At 30.8% G+C, this 11,556-nt stretch overlaps 1 long non-coding RNA gene across 1 annotated transcript; it reads right to left on the reverse strand.

The window, feature by feature from the left end:
* Positions 1-6,750: 6,750 nt before the first annotated feature.
* On the reverse strand, positions 6,751-8,737 carry LOC115967776. The gene is made up of 3 exons (XR_004086548.1): positions 8,504-8,737; positions 8,217-8,366; positions 6,751-6,836 (listed from the first exon to the last, which is right to left on the reverse strand). It is a non-coding gene; the product is annotated as an uncharacterized LOC115967776 (long non-coding RNA).
* Between the last annotated feature and the right edge of the window lie 2,819 nt (positions 8,738-11,556).

An 11,556-nucleotide genomic window follows, 5' to 3' on the forward strand; every position in this document is an offset into this window, starting at 1 on the left:
AAAAATAAAAGTAACGCTTTTATCATATATGTGCGCCAACATAAATTATAGGATTATTATGCTAGTATATGCCTAATCCATTTGAATTGATCTAAATTGGCAAAAGATCTATCATCGATCAATTGTGGGTATTTTTTTTTTCCTTCTAAATTATTAATATTTATTTTTGCAAAATATTTTGGTTTTTTATTATGTAAAGTGGACCCCAAAAGAATATTTTGAGGGTTAAGATTTATGTAAAACTAAATCTGATGACTTAAAAATGTAGAGGTCCTAGTTTGGTAATTATTACACTATTGGTCCATAGAATTTTAGAGTATTTCATAGGTAAGAAATGATTTTTTTTTTTTAGGGAAAAAATGAAATAGTTTAATAATTAAAAAAAAAAAAATTGAGGGAGTAGTTGAATCAAAAGTTATGATACCACTTTCGTATATATTTAAAATTTATAAAAATAAAAAATAAAAAAAGTGTTATACCCTACCTTCTTTCATATTACTAAAATTATATATAATGTGAATGCTACAATAAATAAGTATGTATACATCAAATATAGTATATCATAAACAACAATGATAACTTCTATTTTTGAACTTAACAATAATAATAACTTAGTTTGAGAAATTACTATCAAAACTAAATATAAATTAAAATAACAAAGAAAGAGATACCCCGCCCGCACAGTAAGGTTGGAACTTTAGAAGCCTAAAGTTGAGTTAGGCTTCGGCTCAAGTGGTGATCAGGAGTGGCAAATTGGCTAGTTGTGGAGGCAAGCAGCCAATTGCAGGTTAGAAATGACGGCAATGGCGTAGAGGATAATTTTTTTTTAATTCTTTTCTAAATAGATTTGGGGATTTTTTAGTAAACGATGGATATTTGAATTTATAAGAGACTTGATTTACAAAATTTTTTTATTTTTGGTGGATAATATTGTTGATTTGGGATTTGTTGAAATTATTTTTGTTGTTTGTGTAAATTTGGACGTGCTATGGGCAATGATTGGGCTGGATTTTATTTTTCTTTGGGTTCCTTGTATCATTCTCATTTTCTTAAAAGGATTTTTTTAAACTAATTTTAAAAATTGAGGGAGGCCCATATGGATTTAAAAAGAATAGTAAGTCTGCAAAAGTGGAACTAAAACCAATTTTTTTTTTTTCTTCTTCAAAATCCTGGGGGCCAATAAGTAAAATTAGCGAGAAACTGGTGCTGTGTGCTTCTTGATAGTTTCATCTAGTGTCTGTATTGTGTGGTTTGTATTGTGGTTGTCTTGTTATGTAGGAATAAAATTTATACTCATTCATCTCAAAGAGTTATATAATTTAAGATATTTACGTTGTCTTCATTTCAGATTTGGATATACTAACTTGATTTTAGCATAACTTGAGATTGGCATGAAATTTGGGGTGAATTGAGTTAACATGTAGAACTTATAATCTAGGGGTGTCAATTCAGGTAGCGTGTCAGGTTCATGTCGTGTCAAGGTAGGGGTATTTGACTAAATGGCTCAACCCCAACCCAACCCATTTAATAATCGTGTCATGATCCTTCAACCCTAACCCAACCTATTAATAAGGCGGGTTGATCTGACCCAACCTATTTAACACGCTTAATAAATGAGTCGTGTTAGGTTGACACAAATATAACACAACCCATTTCAACTTACATAATATTAAATATAATATTCATCTAGGAATTTTTTTTTTTTACATAGCAAACACTTCAAGTCTTCAACCCACATTTAAAATAATATAGTTCAACAAAAATATAACATTCATCTAGGATTAAGTTCTTTACACTCTAAAAGAAGTGCATACACTTCAACCCAAATTCAAAATAACATAGTTTAACAAAAATGAAATAACATAGTTCAACAAAAATATAATATCCTTGGAACTCACCAAATGCTAAGTATCAATATTGAAATAATTGAAGCAAACAATAGACTAATCTTGACTATGACTATGATTATCATCCATAGATTCTTTGTTGATGTCCAAATTTATAAAATCTTCCACAAGCTCATCCAATTTCATTTGTGCAAGTTCTATGATCATGCTTCAACAGTTTTAAAAGCAATATCCATCAAATCTAGTTTATAAATTATCTCAATAAACCCACTTGCAAGATATGTAGACGGTGTCTAACACTAATACAAATACAAAAAAAAACACACAGCACAAGACAAAAGCTACAACCGTGGCCTTAATCAACAATTAATATATCTCATATATTAATAGTGGCACATGGGTTCGAAGTTTATAGAACAAAAACATTATGCAGAAAAAATTACTACAAAATTTTGAAACACCAAGAAAATGGTTTTCTTTAATTCTAAAACTCACTAAACACATTAGAGAGAGAGAGAGAGAAAGAGCAATAACCGGTTTAAGACTTTGAGTTTGAGAACTAGGCGTGAGTCTATAAGATAGTAGAGTAAGTACTACAGCTGAAATAAAATAAAATAAAAAATAAATTAGATATTTAAAAGAAGGTTTAGAGATTTAGGGTTTGAAGGGTTTAGAGATCTAGGATTTGTAAAGTTTCAATTTTCAATTATATCCCTTATAAATTTTTGTAATTACTCACTTTTCTTTTTAAATTTGAAATATAAGTTGGATATAAAAGGTATTTGACAAATATAAAATAAAATATATATTTATTTGTTATACTAGTTAAACAGGTTGTGTTAAGTAGGTCATTTTGGGTTAACACAAATAAATTGGCGTGTCAAATGTTTCTATTGTGGGTTATGTGAGTTGACTTGCTTACGACATGTTTTTTATCGTGACACTTTTGGGTCGACCTGTTTATGACCCAAACCCATTAAGGCCTAACCCTAACCCGCAAAAACCCGTGTTGGGTTCATGTTGTGTTTGCGGATTAGGTCGAACATTGACACCCCTATTATAACCTAGAGAAAACCATAATTTTTTTGAAATTTCTAGTTATTTTAGATTTAAAGCCAAAGTGGTGAGGAAATTAATTATGTTAGGCCAAATTTATTGGGTCCCTTTTTGTGTTTGGTTTTAGGCTTAAAAACTTTCAAGCACGGGAAACGTCATTAAAAAGATTTTGAAGAAATTAATCCAAATCTACAAGAACTTTATTTTGAGACCCATGATGTGTTTCATTACTGATTTAATGGTTTAGGCATTAGGTTGTAAGTTTATGAAGGTCATGATGTAAATGGCTTAGGAATAATGAAAATCGGTTAACCTCTAGTTTTAGGAAAATTGGGTCATACTCCATTTGGGACAGCTAGGTGATGGAGATGGTTGAGTTTTGATAGATTAATATGAAATTTAGGTACTGCCATGTCATACTTTTGAGGGGAGGGCTGCCTTAATGGGTTTAAAAAGTTAAGCACAATATTTTAAGTGCTGAGCCAAGTACATATCAATTGTTAAACCCTTATCTTGTTATTACTGCCTTTTATTTGCTTAGATATACGTAGATATTGACACGTTTATTTTTACTAAGTCATCTAATCCTTTATTAGGTTCTACTTGATGCTGTTTGGGTGATACAAAAATTGTTTGTCAATTTGAAGTAAGTGGATATTAGATAATGATTATTCTCAAGATATTATATTATATATGTATAATTGAAAAGTTCATCAAAAAATATATATGGGTATAATTGAAAAAAAAAAAAGCTTGGCTAAATTGTGAACCTTTTTTTTCTAAAAGTTCTTTCTATATATAGTTATTTATTTATTTAAATGGGATACATATCTATTGTGGCGGGAAAAAATTAACAGCTAATTAAACCAGGTGGATACCTCATCCCCCCACAGCTATCTATATGAAGAATATTTTATAATAATATTAAAGAAAAAGAAAATGTTTTCATAAAATCAATTACACTATCTGTAATCTTTGCCAACACAAAGCTAAGAGTTGGTCTTTGGATGAAATATTGTTTATTGTGGTGTGGTACATTGTTATTGTTTACTCTTCGAAACCATTGCTATCATTTGCTCTTTGGAACCACTGTTATATTTTACTTCTTTGGGTTATTGTCTCTCATGGGATGCACCCTTAAGATTGTCTTAGTTTGGCTAATATTTTATATACTAATTATTATTTATTGTTATTGACAAATTAATCGTGAAAAAAAAAAAATTTAATGTTACATGTATTATTATATGTTATTATAAGTAGTTTACCCAATGATGAAGTGATGTTCTTGTAACAGAACTATGGATTATTGAAATTGGGCAAATATTTTAAGAGAGTATTATTTGTTTATTTAAGAAGGTATATGTTTTTTACTGTATAATTAAATGTTCACTTCTAAAGCAACTTTTAATCTTTATATTGAATTACTTTCATACTGTTAATAAAATGTTTTGTCAAATTTAGTACTTACTCTACTATAATGTGCATTTTCACTTGACAATATCATGTGATGTAGTCTTTTTTTCAATTGTTAGCTCACCCCCTTTCTCCACCATTTTCAGATTAGTTCAATGGACTCTCCTAATCCAACTAGTTGGTGATTGTTGGAGCTAAGAATTGAAGACTATGTGTAGCAGTGAACTATTTTATGAAAATTTGTTCTATTGTGCTTTTTTAGGGTTGTAAACTTGGTAATCATGAGACTATTTAAGAATGTATTTGGAGTCTTTATTTTCTCATATTCTAGTTTGATGAATTGTTGAGAGATTTGATATTTAAATGTTGTGTTGAAGGTTTGGTTTATTATATTTGGATATATAGTTATGCTCTATTCCAATCTTATAGGTTATTGCCTTAAAACTTAAAAGTTTCAAATTGTTGTCATATTTGTTTTAAGCTAAGCTTAGTGCCTTATCACAACTCATTTATATAAATCTCTCATTTGGATATGGATCATGATAATGAGATTGATAGAACTACTTTTAGTCCCATTACGTGGCAATTGATAAAACGTATATTTGTATTATTTAAACAAGTTGTAAGACTCATTAAAAAGGTAATGTGAATAGTTTTATCAATTACCGCATTGTGAGTTAGAGGAATTTAATTGCAAACTGGTTTAGGCATAAAATATTTCACTTTTTGTTAATTATGAGATTTTATGGAGGGTGTGGCTTAATAAAAATTTTTAATAAGCAATAGTAGAAATTTTAATCATGAATTGGGTGATTATTATTATTATTATTATTATTGATGTTGCAAAAGAATATGTATTTTTTTTGTAAGGTGGGGCCAAAAGAATATACTGAGGGTGAAGCCGTGAAGGGGTATATAAGATTGAATTTTTTTTGTCTCCAAAACTTTTTTTTTTACTCAAAACTGAAAAGTCACTATCGTTATCTCACTAAAAGAAAGTGTCTTCATGGTACATAGTGTACACAATTGGTATATTTGAAACTGACATGCCTATTAAAATAATAATAAGAAATTGAAAGTAATTTTAAATAATTCCATGTCATCATTTTAAATGAATAAAAAATTTAAACAAAAAACATCTGAAGTTGGATTTTGTGATCTTGTTAAGCCAATTTAGGCATGAATTTGGCCTAAAAGCGGAAGTAATTTAGGGCCTATGCACACTAGACTAAAGTGGTGTGTTTTTACTTTTGGTTCACTTTTTCAAGTGAGTGGAAACAACTTCCTCCTTTTTTCTTTTTTTTTTTTTTTTTTCTCGGGTCGATGTGAAGAGAACTTCTTTGTGTTGATTTTAATACTTTTTGCACTAAGAAGAAAGCAATTTTCTTCCACCATTTCTTCCTCTCCACATTATTATGTTTGATAAGTTACTGCTAATAGTGTTAAGTGACGTGTTAGCTATGCATTGGTCAATTAGAAAATTTGTTGGTTACATTAGGCACCAATCCATGTTTTGAGTACATAATAACAGGGGCATATATATTAGATTAAGTAGCATTTTCTCAATTCTAAGACTGAAATCATTTTGCTACTCTCAAATTGCTCTTTGTTATAAATTAAAGGATAAAGTTTAACTACAAAATTGGTTGTAACTTAAAACTACTAACTCACTCAATAAAATAAATATTACTACATATTTTAAAAATCTAACTGTTAAATTGTATGTTATTTACACTTTTAATACACATGTCAAATTTTGTGTCAATCGGATATTATTTACTATATGATCTATAAGCTTATATTTTATGCATAATTTTAAATTATAAGAACTTGCAATTTAAAAAATTTATTGATGACATGGTTATTGATTTTTAATATTCTTGAAATTTTGCAAGCATGGAAAATATAAGAAGAAGATGTAATCTAATGGTGGATATATCAAAATTCACCTCATCTAAAAAGATATTGAGTAAGACTGTAGCCTAAAACTACAATCAGTTTTGTAGTTAAACTTTGTCCTTCATTAAATTTAGCATGGTATCAGACTCTCTCATGGCAACTTCTTATTTTTCCTCAACTACTAGCAATAGAAATCATCTATCCCACTTTGTGTCTCATGTTATACTTCGCCAATTCCAACTTATTACATATTATTTTACTTTCTTTATAAACACACACACACTTTTTGATAGATACAAACACAAATACACATAAATATACAAACAGCTATTTTCATAAGTTGGAAGTTGACTGATGTCTACATGTTTGTGGTAATAACAAAAAAAAAAGAAAAAAAAGAAAAAAAAGAAAAAGATAAATAAATAAACATTTGTAATACAAATTAGGAACTTAGAAGCTTAGCGAATTCCAAATTACAAAAGAAAAGAACTTTATCCTCGTAATACATCAAAATACACATATACGGTCTGCTTATTGTCATTAGGAACTAGGATGCCCCAATCCACTAATGCTCAGGAAATGGAAAAAATCTCTTAGGCCACTTTTGATCCAGCTTTGCACCTTGAAGCCAAATGATTATTAAAGTGATTAGTAGAAAATTCCGTATAGCAAGATACAAAAAGGGTATTCCTAACATTTCATTAATAAATTTCCAAGGGGAAAGAGATGCAAAGAGAATTTTAGATTAAATTCATAAGAAAAAAAAAATGATTCCCCTGCCTAGTATGATTGATATACGGCAGCAAAAGCACTATCAATACAGGGCATGTCACCAATATAGCTTTACCCAAAAGGCTTATTAAAAGTACTATTAGTTCAGCGCAACAACTTTTTAAGGAATATATTAGCAATCATGGCATAATTACTCTTCAAAAAGAATATCTTGAATGGTAAGTACTATCAAACACATTCTACCAAGTACCAATAACTATAACTAATATAGATTTACTACAACAATATATACACAATATGCCAACTATTAAACTAACAACATTCTTAATCAGCATGCTCAGGCTCTTATTAGGAAATTAATCATGCTGAAAGAACCCCCCAAGAAAATTCTTTTTACAGTAAAGCTCAGAGACTATTAGAAGTATGTGATTAAATGATTAAATTTATCATATTTTAGTAGCTTAAACTTTTGGAACAATCAGTAATTTAACAAAGTATCAGAGTAGGAGGTCCTGAGTTTGATCCCTGTCTACATGTGGGGAGGTGTTGGAAGTATTTAGTTAAATAATCAAATTTATTATATTCTAATAGCTTAAACTTTTGGAACAACCGGTAATTTAACAGAGACCACAATTTAGGACGCACTAGACTAAGTTTTTACAAAATTACCCACTATCTCACTTCATTTAACCAAAACAAGGTTGCAAAAATTTTGGATTGTATCAAAGTTTCTTCCAATAATTTTTTATATTTTGATAGTGCAACGAAGAAATTATCCTCTTTACGAGGAACACACAGCTTCAGGTGCATAGGGCAACAGTTATCAAGCAATTCTTTCTCATCCAGCACATTCACAAAGCTAAAGACATTACACTATTGTGGTACATAAATACAAAACCTCTCTCAAACAAAAAGACCACAATAAATACATAAACAATTTGTTCAAACAAGATAGTGCATATATGAAACTGGAAATTAGCAAGATCCTATATAAAATAAAATAAAGGAATTCCACATAACGAGTAACCTCAACAAGTTCTTGTAAATATCAAAGAAGATTTTCTACACAAATACTAGCACCCTCAAAAAAAAAAAAAAAAAAAAAAAAAACCGCTTTTTATCAAATAATCAACTATAGATAAATATAATGCAATAACCCCATCACTAATCCAAAAGTATGTGAATAAAAAAACAATATGCAGATAAGGGAAATTAAATTTAGACAATGTTGCTACATCCACATTTACAAGTTCAAAATGCAAATATTACCTTATACTCCTCAAAGTTGACACAATAATGTCCTTCATAGATATATATCACCATTGGCAACAACCCTTAGTAAAATTCCTTCACAATTGCTTCATGCTTGGGTTCAGACTCATTGGTTGTCCGAATGAACTCATCATAAGATATGTCTAACTGCAGGCAGAACGTACACAACAAAACAAAGGAGATTATAAAAAATGGAAAATATGCACAACAATTGGAACATTCATGATTCAAAAAGTCAGGCTAAAGTAAATTGAGAATGCATTAGTATCTTGGGTTAATATTACATCTTTCCAGAGTGTCTTATATGCATGTTAAAGGACATCACAATCACTTGAGTCGGAACCCCGGACTGCCGCAGCAATTTTCTCCCAATGCTCATCTGTGCTGGTAATGAATACAACTTTCTTTCCTAATAGCCTCTGCCACAAAGATATGAACCATAAAATGTTTGCCTTTTTACATCATATTGCAAGTTTGCAACACTAAAATTGTTCAATAACATAAAATTACAACAATGCACGTTTTCCCTGATTTGCTTGTGGAAATATGTTACCTATGCAACATGCTGTTAAAAATATATATACACACACAGTTTTCAAATAGAACCCCGAAAGCTATTTGAATTTACTCTTCATTAGTAAAAGAGCCGAGCTTTTACTTTGTTTTTACATCTTCTCACTATACATGAAAAACATATAAACCAATTGAGGGCCATATTTGATCAATCAAGCATACAAAAAGGCTATTTCTAGTTAATGGAAGCTGTACAGAAGAGCGAAAGAAAACTTTTTTTCATTTATGGGCTTACGGTTCTTGTTATATTCTTGAAATGTGTTCACACCTGTAAACAAAACACAAATAACACATCTAGGCTAAACCTCATAGATCCAACCCATACTTCAGATTCCAGAGGATAGCTACGCAATTCCAATTCCAAAAGTATTCAAACCCATAGCCCCAAATTAAACTACTGCTCTCTCTGAGCCATACTTCGTAGTCTCTCTACTAATGAAGAGAATGAGAGAGAATACCAATTATTGTTTGGACCGATCTGCTAGGTAAACTCCGGGATAGACAAATTCAATTTTTTTTTTCTCGGGAAACAAACAAAGTTAAACATATACCTGTAATAGGACGAAGTAATGGCCGAGATGAAATCGCTGACCACCGTGCCTCAGCTCGTCGTCGGAGATCTGTATTTGAGTTTTCCCGCTCTTTGCGTTTTCAGAGAGAGAAAGAGAGAGTTTGACTGATGGATGAGTTTTTTTTTTTTTTTTGGTGAGAGGAAAATTTCATTAAATTTTTAAAGCGAAAACCTATTTTTACTTTGTTTATTTTGACCCTTTCAAGTTTCAAGGGAACCCGGAAAAAAGTGAATCAAAATAAAACAGGTTTTTTTTTTTTTTTTTTTTTTTCTTTTTTGGTAGTGGTAAAACTTTTAGAGACTAAAAAATAAAAGAAAAACTAATTGAATGAAAAGTTTAAGAACAAAATTAATTCCTTCAAAAAAAGAAAAGAACAAAAATAATATTTTAGTAATATTAACAAATCAAAGACGACTAAATTGAACTAAGGTAAAAGGCACTTTCTTAGAGCATTCACAGCAATTGAGCTAAATTTTTAGCTTTTTAGCTATTCAAAAAGTCACTTTATCTATTTTACCTTCTTACATCAGTAGAGCTATTTTAGCTTTTAATACAATAAAATAATATAAACACTACAATAAAATAATATTTTATTAAACCACTAACACACAGCCTCAACCACCGTCAAACCCATAAAAATCATTGCACGACCACAATCCTGCCATGCCCATCAAAACCAGTGAAGAAGAACAAAACAAAAACCCAGAAAAATCAACTCAGCCAAACCGAAACCCATGCCCAATACTCTGTCCGATTCGGTACTGGCCAATGAGACCTGCGTCGAGGGGCACGGTTTCACGGTATTCACCGACGAATCGAGCCCTAATTGATACTAACTGCCCGATTTCACTGCCAACAGCATGGCTTGGTCCTTCTCAATCGAAACGGAATGAGTGCAAAGTGAAACGGAATGCTCTGATTTGAGGCGGGTTGAGAAGTGAGAGAGGAAAAGTGGGGAGAGAGGGGTTTGTGACGGCTGGGCTTGTGCAGATCGGTGATGTGTCTGTGGAGGAAGAAAGAAGGGTTTGTGGAAGAAGAAAGAAGAGATAGAGAAGCAGTGAGGAGAGAGACACAGGAAAATGAAATGCAGAAAGAATAAAAAATAAAAAGGTAATGTGAATGCAAAATATTTTTTTTGCACTATAGTAATGAAGGTAAAAAAAAAAAAAAAAAACCTTTAACCCACTACTGTAAGTTGATTTTTTTATTTTGGTGGAGCTAAAATAGTTATATAGTTATTTAGCTCCACTGCTGCAAGTGTTCTTAGCAGTTTGCACAATTCTTGAATGAAGGCAATAATTACCTCCACTTCATGAGACCCCTCTTTCTCACGTGTGAATCTGCATATAATGTGAGATTGATTGTTTCTCACTTGTAAGTTGTAAGCTGAATAGTAGGCTAAATTCAATACAGGCTTTTACAACAAATGGGCTAATTGTATAGTCTTAAAGATTGTTATTTTTTTTGTACACACACACCAAAAATAAAAATAAAAATAAAATAAAATAAAAAATGCGAAAAGAATAAAAAGAAACTTAACCCTCTTTTTGCAAGAAAACACATAAAGACCAGTCCCCAATCCTCAGAGTCATTGATATAAATTTTAAGTTTCCAATTCGAATAAAATCAAATGGATTAGGCAATAGGCAATGTATCAAATGGATTAAACAAGGGTCAGGGTTCAAATCTCCAAGAGGGAGTTTCACACATATATACACCTAGATTAGATTAGAGTAGAATTCTATCTTGTATAAAAAAAAATACTAATATTACACGCGCATGTATTAGCAACGTATTCAATCAAACAAATACCGGAGGTCATCAACACAAAACAGAACAAACAACAAATCTCACACTAATAACACAGACAGTCAAGCTAGTTTATTCTCAACCATAACAACCAACAAAATAAACCATGGAAATCTACTTTTTGCATGAACGTAATCTTCCTGATCTATACGTAGAAGCTCCAAATGATGTAAAGCTTAAATTTAAGCACTATGTTGGTAACAAGTATCAGACAGCTGAGGCCGTGACAGAGCCGTCGTCAGTATTCATAGCTGGAAGTTGGATACTGACTTGACTGTTGATAACGTCGCCACTGCTGGAATTACACTCGCGTAGTTAACGAATGAGTATGACAATGAAGATCATGAAACCAACTATTGCGGAAGTGATTTTGATGTCCAAAA

Source organism: Quercus lobata, chromosome 11 (genome assembly GCF_001633185.2).
Source record: "Quercus lobata isolate SW786 chromosome 11, ValleyOak3.0 Primary Assembly, whole genome shotgun sequence".
NCBI classification, from domain to species: Eukaryota; Viridiplantae; Streptophyta; class Magnoliopsida; order Fagales; family Fagaceae; genus Quercus; species Quercus lobata.